General features: G+C 41.9%; 1 protein-coding gene across 1 annotated transcript in view; it reads right to left on the bottom strand.

Moving 5' to 3' along the window:
• The window catches only part of ITGBL1 (integrin subunit beta like 1), a 126,805-nt gene that overhangs the window by 79,371 nt on the left and 33,617 nt on the right, over nt 1-13,817 (bottom strand). The window lies entirely within an intron of this gene.

The raw sequence follows: 13,817 nt of genomic DNA on the forward strand, positions 1-13,817 counted from the left end.
AAGCAGCAAACAAGCATTCATCATATAGGCTACATGGGAATTCTGAGCAACATGAGCATTAAGTGGGACAGCTGTGCCTGGACTGTTACGGACGACAGATGTTGCTTCTATAGTGGACACCCATGAATTCACTTTTGTCACTGAGATAGTCAAGCAGGCCTGAAATGATTCTCCACAGATTTAAACTGAAACCTGACTTCTCCTGCTGGATTGTTTTAGGGCAAAACCACCTCGCAGCACACATGACTTGCTATGCAGTGGGCTCCAGGACACCTTCAGCTCTGGGCAGACCAGGGAATTTGTGGCCTGTATTTACCAAACCTAGTAACCAAATGTGGGCCCATGCATTACGAGATGTTATTATGTTTTTATTGTATTTGAATGTGTTTTACTATTTTAATCTATTTTAAATTGTTTTTGTAAGACCCCTTGAGTGCCATTTTTTTGGTAGAAAGGTGGGGTATAAATCAAATAAATAATAATAAATAAATAATCATGAAGCTAGATACACTGAGATTTATAGAAATCGTGCATGTGTGTTCAAAAGAGAACAGTTTTAATTTCTAGTAAGAAGAGTGTGTCTGTGCATGTGTGTGAGAGTTTAAAAGAGGTTTGATAAAGGTGCAGCACCTCAGAGATAAGTTTTAACTCCTAGCAAGGTGTGTGTGTGTGTGTGTGTAGGTGATCATGGGGTAAGGGGGAGAAAGAACTTTCAGCTTGGGGTAATTTGAATGGGGGACAAACAGACTCTTTGGGGGGATTGTTAGAGTTTTTGGAGTGGGTTAGAGCAAATGCAGGGGTTTGAGAAGAAAGTGGATGGAGAGGCATAAAAAAACAACAGGGAGCTCCCAAAGCAGAGGGCTTTTGGAGTTTGGAACGGAATGGAAAATTAGGAAACAGGGAGGAAAAGAGAATAATTGGAGCATGGACTACTTAGAAGGAAAACAGAAGATAGTGCAAAGATTTACCTCTCTGTATCTGCTGGCTTGTGATGGGAAGCTCTGTTAAGCTCCTTCTGTGGAAAGGAAGGGCAAACAGGAGAGGGCAAGGGGCAGGGTGGCTCTTCTGAGCAGAAAAGATAGAAGGGGTCCTCTTTCTTTCTCTCCCTCTCTGTGTTCTATGAATTTCGGTTGCTGTTTTTATCCTTCTTCTCTCAGGATTTAGTAATCAAAATAAAACAAAACAAATCTTTCTGCTAAGATTGCTCATGGATGTTGGGAAATGGATTTTTAGGTGGCAGACATTAAGGCTGGATCTACACTTACTGCCTTTTTTCTCTTCCAATGAGGTTTCACCGCCCACCTTTCACACTATGCAGTACCCGCCTCGAATTAGAACCGGAATGTCCCACTTCCGCGCTCCCACTTTCAATACCCTAATATCCCAGTATTTCCCCTTAATGTGCTCTGATGTTCTGCCTTCGCTACCATAATCGGTCGTAGTCCCCACCCCCTCCTGTCCATATGCGGCGGTGTTTGTATTTCCCTCCACAGCTCTCGATGGCCCCATGTCTTCTTCCGGCTACCAATCACATAGCTTCCTCAGCAGCCCCCGTTTCCTCAGCAACAAGCAAAGGGCTGGATGTGCGCGCACTTGTCTGATCTCGGAAGCTAAGCGGGGTTGGTCCCGGTCAGTGCTTGGATGGGAGACCGCCTGGGAATCAGGCTTCCTGCATTGAGCAGGGGGTTGTTGTATCCCTTCAAATGAGACTAAGTTTTACCCCCTACACAGATGGTAATACATGGATGTGCTTGTATATGTGAAAAGTGCCTTTCCTTCTGCCCCTCTCCCCTCTAGCACTGCCCCTGCTAGTCCAGCAGTCTGTTCACACAGTGGCCAACCAGCTGCCCATGGGAAACCCCAAGCAGGACATGAGTGCACCCTCCTGCCCATGTTCCCCAGCAACTGGTGTATGTAGGCATACTGCCTTGGATACTGGGGGTAGCATAGAGCCATCAGGACTGGTAGCCATTGATAGCCTTCTCCTTCAGGAATTTGTCTAACCCCCTTTTAAAGCCATCGAAATTGGGGGCCTTCACCACATCTTGTGGTAGGGAGCCAGGCTACTGCATTTCTTTTAGGTAGAGAGGGTTTATTCTAGTGGCAGCAGTTAAAGGGTTTTACAGCTGAGGCAGGATTTTCTAGTGGTGAGGTCTAACTGAGAACCTTATTAAAAATGTGGCAGAGGGTTCAAAGTTAAATTTTAAAGCTTCAAAGTTAATTTTAAAAAAATGAAACATAGGTGGGAAAACCCACATGCTGTTCCATCCCATCTGGCTGCAATGGCGGGATAACCTACAGTGTTTCTTTCACATGTGGGTTTTACATTAGAACTACATTAACTGACTGCTCCAGCATGTAGCCCAGGAACACAGGAGTTTGTAGAACAAAACCCAAATGGTCAAGAATGCACATTTTCTTCCATATTATGATATGGTGATTCTACTCACATGTTGGGAAACTGAGCATGACTTGGAGCATCCCTAAAAGTCTATCAGTAAAATATACATTAGAGCAATAATTTTAATGAGGAATGGAAGAAATAACCAAGCTGGGAATCTTACAGAGAGGATTAAAAAAAACACCCAATTATTTCCAGAAACATTACATCTCTAGTCTTTCTATAAAAGTCATACAGTAGTTCTTAGTAATTATTTGGGGGGAGTAAAGGTTGGGTAACAACTTATACACACCTTTTATTAAATATTTTATTCATCATTCTAAAAGAAAATATTTCATAATCCAAAGCTGTTCTGTTTTTCAAATTTTTCAGAAAATATTAAAACAATCCTTGGAAGAATTTTATTTCTTTTTTTTCCGATGGTGGAATTTTTCTGATTTTTTTCCAGGTCTTCTTCACACTTCTCAGCCTCCCTCATAACATTGCCCAGCTTGCCAGCAGAGAGAAAACCAAGTCACAGATAGGATGAAATATTGCACTTTTGCATTTCTGCCCTCACATATTTGATGCAGCCCTTAAATGGAGGGGACAGATTCCCAATGGCAGCAAGTGATGCATCTGGAACTGCACATGTTTATTTATTTATTTACTTATTTTAAAATATTTTAGGCTGCCTTTAAGGGTAAAACCCTCTCAAGACATTTGGGCTTTTCCATCATGCCGAGCTTTTCTCTAACAACAACAACAACAACAACAACACTCATGGCTTTGTTGTTTATCTTAACATTCAGCCTGAAGAAAAGTTCTGGAAAACTTGTAAAGTTTGCTCGTTACTTACTAAGCGACATTTTAGTTGGTCCTAAGGAAGGTATTTCTCATTGTGGCTTGCTGCCCTTATACTGTTTCTTTATTCTATTATCTCCTAGAACAGCCTTCCTCAAACTGGAGCCCTCCAGATGTGCTGGACACTGGACTACAATATCCACAATCCCCAATGGCCATACTTGCTGGGGATGATGGTAGTTGTAGGGCACCAGGATAAGGAGAGTTCTTGTAAAGTAAAGGCCCTTTAATAAGGAAACCTCTTTTTCTATTTTATTCTTTCCCCATCTTTGTCTAACAGGCTGTCTAGGTTTATTCAGGACAGGTAAAAAGAAGTACATAGTAAACTATGCTACCATCACTACCATGTAGTGATGGCCACCAATTTGGATGGCTTTAAAAGGGAGTTAGGCAAATTAATGGAGAATAAGGCTATCAACACCTACTGTCATAGCTATATATTATGTCCAGTATCAGAGGCAGTATATGTCTGAATACCAGTTACTGGGGAACATAAGCAGGACAGTGTTGTTGCACTCATGACCTGTTGGACACTATGCAAACAGAATACTGGACTAGATAGGCCTTTGGTCTGATCCAGCATGGAACTTGTGTTCTTATTTTTAAAATTTCCAATGCTCTTCTATACTGAAGAGTTTCACAGTCTACCTTCCTGTACTAGTTAACCCAATAAGGCTCCAATTCTATACACAGCTACCTGGGAGTATGTCTCATTGAACTCAACATGTAAACAAAAACATGTCTAGGATTGTGCTCTTAGCTGCTTAGAACCTGCATTTTCATAACCAAGCTCCTTAGCTACAATTTTAGCTCCAGCTGTCCTTCTCCTTAAATCACACTGCATTAACTTATGATCACTGGATCCAATGCTATTCCCAACAGTCACTATATATTCTATAACATTTCCTCAGGGCTTGGCAATACCGAATCCAATTACACTGGGTTGCTGTTTTTCTTGTGGGTTGGCAGACAACTTGGTGAAAAAAATGATTGTCAGGAACACTTAGGAATACTTGGGCTTATGGCTGTTAGCAGCACTGACTGATATTCCAGTTGGGGTCAGGGAAATGCCCATCAGTGTTTTTCTGCATTAGAGCATTAAAATCAAACACTAAACATTTCATGTCATCAGTTTCAACGCTATTAAATCATTTTCAACTGCAGTAGTTCAACTTAGCTGTGTTATGGATCAGGCTATCAGGGAATATCTACATGACATTAATTTCTGAAATTGGGACTGCAGTTTCAGCACTTTTAATCCCCACACTCCAGACAGGCAGTATTCTAAGATACCCTCTGTCAGGACTGAGGGAAATCACAAAGATAGGATAATAAATGCACTGGTGCATACTACATATAATGCTTATGGGATTACAGCTCTGGGCATCTTTGAATGGAATAAGAATCACCACCCAAGCAAAGGCACATATGACTTCCATAGATGGCTGGAAGTGTTCATTAATAATTTCCCAAAATGAATTGGCATTGCAAGGTTGCGTAGGCTATAGCTAAGAATATTGCCTTTACTGCGTTGCTGTGCAAGTTCCCTTTGAGCATTACCAGCCAACTGTGGATGTCACATTCAGCTGCTTTTCACTGCATTTAAAGCTACTCTTTGTCTCCTTCCTCAGCCATCTGGCCAGGTTATGCTGCATATCCAGTCCCTTGCCACTATGCTTGCTTTATTTATTAGATTTGTTCACTGGAGTCCAAAAGCGAATCACAACATTCATAAAGTATAACAACTCCATTAACCATTCCAGAGGGCAGGACTAGAACCAATAGGTGGAAATTGCAGGGAAGCAGATTTTGGCTAAACCTTAGGAGAAATTTCCTAACAGTGAGAGGTGGTGGGATCTCCTTCCCTGGAAATATTTAAGCAGAGGTTAGACAGCCATCTAGCAGGGATACTGTAGCTGAATCCTCCATTGCAGAGCCTACATTGAGCAAGGGGTTGGACTAGATATTGTTCAAGGACATTTCTACATCTCTGCTGATTCTGAAAAAATATGTATGATTCTAAAATTAAAACCAGAAAATACATGAACTTTTAGATGAATAGGGACCATACCACAGTGGTGGGGCACGTGCTTTGCATGCAGAAGGTCTCAGGTTCAATCCCTGCCACCTCCAGTTGAAAAAACCAGGTTGCAGGTGATGGGATACACCTCTGCCTGAGACCCTGGAGAGCAGCCGCCAGTCAGAGCAGACAATATAGGCCAATGAGACTGGACAATTGCCTGACCTGGCATAAGGCAGCTTCTCTACTCTGGTAAGGTATTTGCTACTGCTTCCACTATTGGACTGGAGGCTATTATCAGAGATGCTTCTGTTCACGCTGACCCACAATGGTCCCCTCTGTTTATGTGGTAAATAGAAGGAGGCAGCAACAGCTAGGCCTACCACCAAAGCTTTATTGAAAATGAAAGTAAAAGCCCCCATGAGGCTGGGCTGTTCCCTTGTGAACAGTTTTCTTCCCAGGGAGTCTGTTCTCCTTAACTTCAGTTCCACTAACCATGTTACATCTTCCCTATTTTACAAATACTTTTAACCAAAAACAGGAACAAATGATCTGCAACCTAACTTCCTCTCAGTGCTTATTAATATAATTTTCTAAAAATTCTCTGAGGTGGAAACTTGTTAAGTTACATAGTATTTGAGGTACTCTGGTCTTTTCAAAAGGTGCCCATGCTGAGAGTATCCTCTCATGCTTTCTGTGTCTGGTTCTCTTTGGGGATCTTCTTCCTTCTCTGCTGAGTTCACTTCAGGGTAACTCTCTTTTTCTTCCTACCTTCCTTCTTCTTTTTTGTCTACAGGATGCCCCTGGGTATTATATCTTGTGGATCATAAATGCTTCCTGTTTCTGCAGATCACTTGCCCTTCTTGTGTAACCACTTCATATGACCTTGGTGCTACTTCACCTCTCACTATACCTTTTGTCCATTCCTTCTGGTTCATGACTGTTGGTGAGATATTAACAGGTGTACATAGTCTTAGAAGCAGTAGTCTATTGCTGCCCTATTGTACAAATGCTTGCTTTCATTGATTGTTGGCCATTTCTTCTCTGCATTGATCCACTCCTGCTGGCTGCAGAAGGTCTCCTCTCATTGGCAATAGGGCTTTAGTTTGATATCCCATCAATGCCTGTGCTGGACTGGTCTGGCAACCATGTGATGGTATATTCCTATGTGCCAGGAAGGCTAACCAAGGGTCAGAGTCTGAGAACATTGCTTTGTGTAGCAATTTTTTTTAGCTGTTTTGACAACAGATTCCACCTTGCTATTACTTTGTGGATATGCTGGAGAAAATATGTGGTGATCAAACTTCCAGTTCTTTGTAAATGAACAAAAGTCCTCAGATGCAAACTGGGGCCCATTGTCTGAAAATAGTGTGTCAGGGATGCCATATCTTGCAAAATGAGCCTTCGGTTTAACAATGACTGCCTTGGTCCTTGTGTCTGAGAGGGCATCAAACTCCCAGAAATTGGAGTAATAATCAACTATAACTAGATATTGCTTCTCCCTGAAAATAAACAAAGTCAATTCCAATCTTTTCCCATAGTCTGATGGGCAACTCATGTTGTAGAAGAGTATTTTTCAGTTGTTTATTATCACATAGCCAGTATGTATCATAACCTTCTATCAAGGATCAATGTTGTGAGTTCATTCCTGGCCAATGAACACACTCTCTGGCCTAATGCCTAGGTGTGATGCATGTATGTTGCACATTATTTCCTTACATAATGAAGCTGGAACAGCTGTTTTCCATCCTCAAAATACAATCCTGTCCTGTACACTGAGCTCATCTTTGATTAGGCAATATAGTTATGCTCCTGATTTTTATTCTCAGGCCAGCCTTTCAGATTTGTTCCTTGACTGCCTGTAGCTGGATGTCTTTTTCAGTGGCCTCCTTAATTTAATTGCACTGAGTTGCCGAAATAGGGAAATAGTGCAACATATTGATGGATTCAATGTCTGGGTCTCCTTCTCCAAAGTTACTGCTGTTGGGTGTATATGCTGTGCTAAGGGTATTTGCTGACACTGTTAATTGACCTGGGCAGTATTTAATCTGAACATCACAGCACTGTAGGTGCAAGAGCATGCGCTGTAATCTCTTTGGAGCACTCAGAAGAGGTTTTGTTATTATTGTCTCAAATGCTTTGTGCTCTAACTGCCTCACCATAGGTGTATTGATGGAATCATTCCACTCCAAAAACCATTGTTAAGAGCTCTTTCTCTGTCTGGGCATAACCCTGCTCGATCTGTGATAGTGCTCTGCTTGCATAAGCAATTGGATGTTCTTGTAAAAGAACCGCCCCAATGCCTTCCTCAGATGCATCACATTGTAGGGTTTGTGGTTTGCCTAGCTAATGGTATTGCAATACTGGGGCACTGGTAATAATTTGTTTCACCAAATCAAAAGCTTGCAGTTGGGGAGTTCCTTATTCCTACTCCACATCCTGCCTAGTAATTTGCCACATTGGTTCTACAACTGTGGCCAAATGAGGGCAAAACTTAGCTAGAAAGTTGATCATCCCAATGATGCATTGCACTGCTTCTACATCTGCTAGAGCTGGCAGGTCTCGGATTGTCTCAATCTTGTGGGTGTCTGCTTTCAGTCCCTCCGCTGTTAGTACATGTCCAAAATATGTTACCTCTTTCTGTTTCAGTCACATCTTTTTGGCATTCCATTTAATTTTTTTTTTAATCTCTGCCTTGCTGGAGAAAGGCCTGTAATTTCTTGTCATGGTCCTGCTCAGCTTCTGAGTCATCACTTCCTTCACCTACTACGAGAATATCATCTGCTATTATTTTCACTCCAGGAAGTCCTTCCAGTTCAGAGGATAGTCTCCTCCAAAACAGTTTGGAAGCTGGACAGATTCCCATTGGCATCCAAAGCCATCTGACTCAACCAAAGTGTTGCAAAGGTAGTAAGCATACTAGAGTCCTCATCCAATCTAACATGCCTAAATCCTTTCTTTACATCACAGACTGTAAAGATTTTATCTTTTGAAAGTTCTGGCAATATGTCATCTACTGTGGGTAGGGGGTAATGACGTCTCTCCAGCGCTTGGTTAAGTAGCTTTGGGTCAGTGCAAATGCGAAGTTTGCCTGATGGCTTTTTTTACCACTAGGATGGTGCTTACCCAGGAAATGTTGATTTCTACTGGTGCTATGATGTCTCTACTTTGCAATTTTTCAAGTTGCTCTTGTAAAGTGGTAAAGATGGTAAAGTGCGGCAGACAGTTTTCTTCATAGCAGGCATACTGGTTCCACTGCTGAATCTACCACAACTCACTTTCCAGGCAACTTTCATCCCTGAAAACATCCCCATATGATTTTAAAATTCTCACTGTTGTCCATGAGCAAGCACATCTTGCTTCCTCAGCTGGTGCTTTAAAATTCTGATTCTGGACCTTGATCAGATCCATGGCCTTTGTGGCAGCGTACCCCAACAGGGGTTTATGTTTGTCTCCTTCCACAACCACAAAAGTCAGCTAATACTTCCTCTCATTCTTAGGGTTAATTATTATAACATTGCATATTATAAGTCCGTCTTCGCTGGGCACTTGCTGAACTGCCACCCAGCCCTGCTTGCCGTGCTGCTGGATGGCACAGCAAGCATCCGGCAAGCGCCTGGCGGCCAGCCAGCCCCTTAACCTGTAATGTTGCATAAATTGCCCCTTCACAGAACCATTTACATTACATTTCTGGAAAAACCCAAGCCACTTTTTTTTTTTTTTTGCAAAATGGCAGCTCGTTAAGGGCGCTTGGGGACCACTTGGCGAATGGGCCTGGCCCTTCAGTGAGCAGGGTCCAGGAGGAAGAGTGCTGGGGAGTCCACTGGACTCCACCCCCCTCTCGGACTCCCACGACATCCCTGCCCACACCTGACTTTTTTGTAGACTAAGGGAGAGGGACATTATGTCATCACTACTGTCTAATGTGCCAGACTCTCCCTGAACAAGTCTGACAATGTCTGTAGTGGGCTTCCTTTCGCTTTTACACATACTGCTGAAGTGATTCAGTTTGTCACATTCCGTACAGTGCTGTCCTAGTGCCGGACACTTCTCCTTTATTCTCCCATGCTGTTACCCACAGTAAATACATCTCACACTGGGTCTGGAAGGCTCGGTTATTGCTGTCTTCTGCTGTTGTCTCACTGCATGTATTTCAGAAGGTGCAGAACCTCCTGAGGCTTTCATTCTTTCTTGTGAGGCTTCTGCTTCATGCCTCAAGCACTGGTCTAGTGTGAAAACACCTTCCCTGAGGAGCCGCTCTCACAGAGAATGGTTCCAAGTGCCATAGACAATCCTACCCCTAATCAAAGAATCTGTCAAGTCTCCAAAATTGCAAGTTGTAGCCACTGTGTGCAAGGCAGTGACACAGGAGTCAATACTTTCCCCTTAAACGCTTTAGCACTTTAACCCTTTAATGATTTAACAATATACTATGGCACCCTATGCATTAGGATGTGTTAAAGATTCACTGCAGGGGAGCGAGATTTATTTCTTATTTCCAAGTAAACATGCACAGAAAGTGAGGGGGGCTTTACAAAAACTCTTATTCAGCATCGGGATATGTTAAAGATTCACTACAGGGGAGTGAGATTTATTTCTTACTTCCCAGTAAACCTGCACAGAAGGGGGAGGGTACGTTAAAGATTAAAAGCAAGCTACCCAAGGTGAATGAGTGTCCCCAGTACTGCAGTATCGTGAGGGATTGCTGCTGTGCTCCGGGGGATTTTCTAAATGGGAAAAGCTACTTAAATTGGGGAAACAAGAGGGAATGGGGTATCCCACCCCCTTGACCACATCACTGCCAGGTCACAGAGGCACACCCAGGATTTAACACAGGAGGACATGGCACACTGTGCAGAACCACGTGGGAGCCACAATTTAGGAAAAAGACGCAGTGAAAGGACTTCCAGAAATCGCGCCTTTTCCAGAGGGAAGCAGCAGCTTTGCTGTGGATTGGTGATGGGTCATGTGTCGCAAACAACCTCAAAGCTCCCCTCTCTGCAGTAAATCACCCATGAAGAATGGCCCCAGGCTGCAGAGCAGAGGGAGAGAAGCAGGGCTGTTCCATTGCCTCTGCTGGGAGACCAGCTGACTTTCTCCGAGTGTCATCTAGCCAGCTGTCACTCCATCAGGTTATGTGAATTGTTTGCATTCCAGCTGGTCCTGACAAGAACTGTAACGGTAAGAGCTGGTACCTGAGCTTCCGTCTTTCACTCCCGCCCCCCTCGCTTTTTCTACTGTCTTATTACTGATCTTAGTCAGCAGCTCTGGAAGTCTTTTGGGCTAAAGAGTGAGGTAAAATGGTTTAAACAAACAGCCAGCTCTGGGAGACCAGTCATCAACTGGTCAGGACAACATAAACGCACACCTCACTCTCTAAGAAGGCTAGATCCAAAATTTTATTTCTTCTGTGACTTTAATTTATATCATATAAAATTGTGTCTAGAGCATGTGTGCATTCGACATCTGGCTAATAGATATGCCAGTTACAGATATTAAATTACTTGCTGTGATGAGGAATAAGATTTATTGCCCTGAAAGATCAATATTCATTTTTTGAAAGAGAAACGCGTAATTCATTTTAAAAACATATAAATGGCTAAAATGAAAAATTGCTGTGCCTTGAAGAATACGTTTGTTTATATTGTAAAATATATCTTATATAAATAGTAAATGAGATTATTCAAAGATGTTTTCTGTAGATGAGAAAAACAGGAACACACAGTGTGTACCAATCAAGTCAAATGTATCAATCAAAAGTGTCTTAAATCAGAATCAAAGTGTTTCCATTTTAAGAACCCCTGACTTTAGCCACCTGTTTAAACACTGGTGGGTTTTTGTTGTTTTTTAATGCATCAATTTTTTTTAACAAGCTGTCATGGAAAAAATGTGTGAAATCTGAAATCGTTTCCACAATATTTCCTCATCCTAGAATTATGGACCCAAGGCCCAGCTCTTAAACGTGCTCCTTTACAATTGCCAGTGTCCCAGTGGAAATTTATAATACTTGTTGAGAGCCTAGGTAAACATGAATGAAAAACTGGTATAGACATGCCATCTCTTCAACCTTGTTCTAAAAGGAAACCTATATGACCGGCTTAACATCTAGAACCATGCCAAATATCAAGAATAGAGGGCTAAGAAAAGATCTTGACCAATTTGGTAATGACTTTTGCTACAGTTCCTGTTTAACATTTAATTCCAACAGCATGCTAGGTGCTTTTGGCCTCTCTTTTAACACATATGTGAGATTTATAGTTGTTGTTCAAAGGACAATTTCAGTCATGGAAACTTCAGCATTCTTCAAAATTTACCTTTGGTATCATGGATAAAAATCACAATTCCCAACTCACATATCACTTTAGTTTTGAGGTATGAGGACTTCCTCTGAGTGCCTCCTCCAAGAGAGATTTGGAGAAGGATGACAAGGGAGACAGCCTTTTTGTTGGTGGCCCCCTGATTATGGAATGCTGTCCCCAGCAAGGCCTGCCTGATGCCAATATTCCCATCTTTTCAGCACTAGGTTAAGACTTTCCTCCATTCCCAGGCATTTGCTGGTATATGGTGGGCTGTTTAATGCATCTGTTGAATTGTGTACAGTTGTCACTGAACTTTCAGTTGTTTTGTGGGGTGGTTGCATTTTGGTGAATAATTGTTTTACCTGTTTTAAATTCTGAATGTTTTAATTTTATTGCATGTTGCTTTGAGCCTTTTTTTTTAAAGCGCCTAAGCAATCTTTAATCATCATCCCTTTGTAATGGAGTAAGCCCCATTGAACCCAATGGGATTTACCTCTGAGTAGTCATGTGTAGGATTGCATGGTAAGGTCTATTCAGAAACCCCATTACTCCTCTCCTGTTTTTTGGTAGTGCCCTATTTTTCTATTTTTCTTTTGGGTGTTCTTTACTGCCGCCATTAAGCATATTTATACAATTAATGAATGAGTATATGAAGAAATAAATAACATAAAAAGTGGCTCTGGTCCAAAATGAAAATATATTATTAACTATTAATTCTTGCTGCTGACTATACTGTTTTATGGACTGATTTCTAGTTTTTAGTTTTTTGGCAGTGCCTGTTGTTTATGCTTAGCTACTGAGTTGTTCTTAAATATTAGGGGTTTCTTTCCCCTGTGATGCTGTTTTGGTGCTTTTTTTCGATTTCTTGTGACTAATAGAGTTATTTTAAAAAGCAACAAAAGAATCATACTAAGATATTATTCTAATTCCATAAAAGCATTAAATAGTCGTGTCACGCCATCACAAACGTTTTTTGAACCTTGAAATATGCTGACACTGAGGACTGATTCATATATGTTCTCTCAGTAGTATGGCCCTTAGTAGTTAAGTCCTGGGGCAATTTTTTTTTAGGGTAGTTTAATTTGTGTATCTCCTTCCCTAACCTATGGAAACACACTGTCTCTAGGAAATCTTATATGTTAAGAAGCAAACGATCACCATTAAGCACTACATTTTACCCCTCAAAAGGAAACAAATCAAATTGTAATAAAAGCATGTATGTGGCAGTGCTATTTTGTCTCCAGCTGTTTTATACATCCTTCATTTTGTTTCATTGTCCTCTCCAACTTGAATTCCTGAAGGAGTTTCATGGGGGTGGGTTCTAAATGAATCATATGTAGAAATCAGATCTCTATTCATGTACAGTTCTTCTCTTCCTTTTTGTCTTTTCCAGTTGAAACGTATAACATATGATGAAATGTCAGGCTCTGTCAATGGCCAAACACAGTTTAATAAATATTCAGCTGTATCTTCAGGAGGAAGGGAGGAACTCTATTTTTGGCAGCAACATTACCGTTAAGATCACCGCTCCAAATTAGTCGCCTGTCACTAACAAAAGTAAGCCAGTAGGGGGACTCGATCTATCACAGCCAGGAGAACATGATGACCTACATTATTATTCACTGCAGTGCAAATATCAACCACATGCTAATCAATGGCATTTCATGTTGGAACTGGTAATTAATCAACAGCAGAGGTCATAGAAAGATGGAAGTGAATCTCTTGGCATGGTGTGCAATAATAAAATCAAGCCAATGTTAAATTTGGTAACTAAAGTAAAACACAAGCGTGTGCTCAAAGCCACCTGATAAGACTAGCTTTGTTCATCACTCCCTCTAATAATGAACTCATGTGGTGAGTGCCAGCAGAAATGGAGCCCAAATGGGGCCACTCAGAAACAACATGGAGGTATCAGCACACCCCAACATTTCCAGGAGTGCAACAGATAGATAGATAGATAGATAGATAGATAGAGATAGAGATACACACACACACACACACACACAAATCTCTAAGGGGCAACACCTCAAAAACAAAACCCCATCCCAGTGTGGAGAAAAATGGAAAACCAGGGAGCGGGACGCCATGCTTGAGCTCCTTGCAGAAGGATATAGCTGGCTGGCAGCAACACTGAACAGGAGCCAGTGGCAGCACAAGATGTCCTGCTGCCTGAGGTGAGGGGGGGCACCACCATTGCCACCCTCCCCCTCAACAAGAGATCAGGCAAGCAGCCTCTCCAGAGAGATGCCCACGC

The sequence above is a fragment of the Heloderma suspectum genome, chromosome 3 (genome assembly GCF_057233095.1).
Source record: "Heloderma suspectum isolate Gila_16-S chromosome 3, 16-S_ref, whole genome shotgun sequence".
Taxonomy (NCBI): domain Eukaryota; kingdom Metazoa; phylum Chordata; class Lepidosauria; order Squamata; family Helodermatidae; genus Heloderma; species Heloderma suspectum.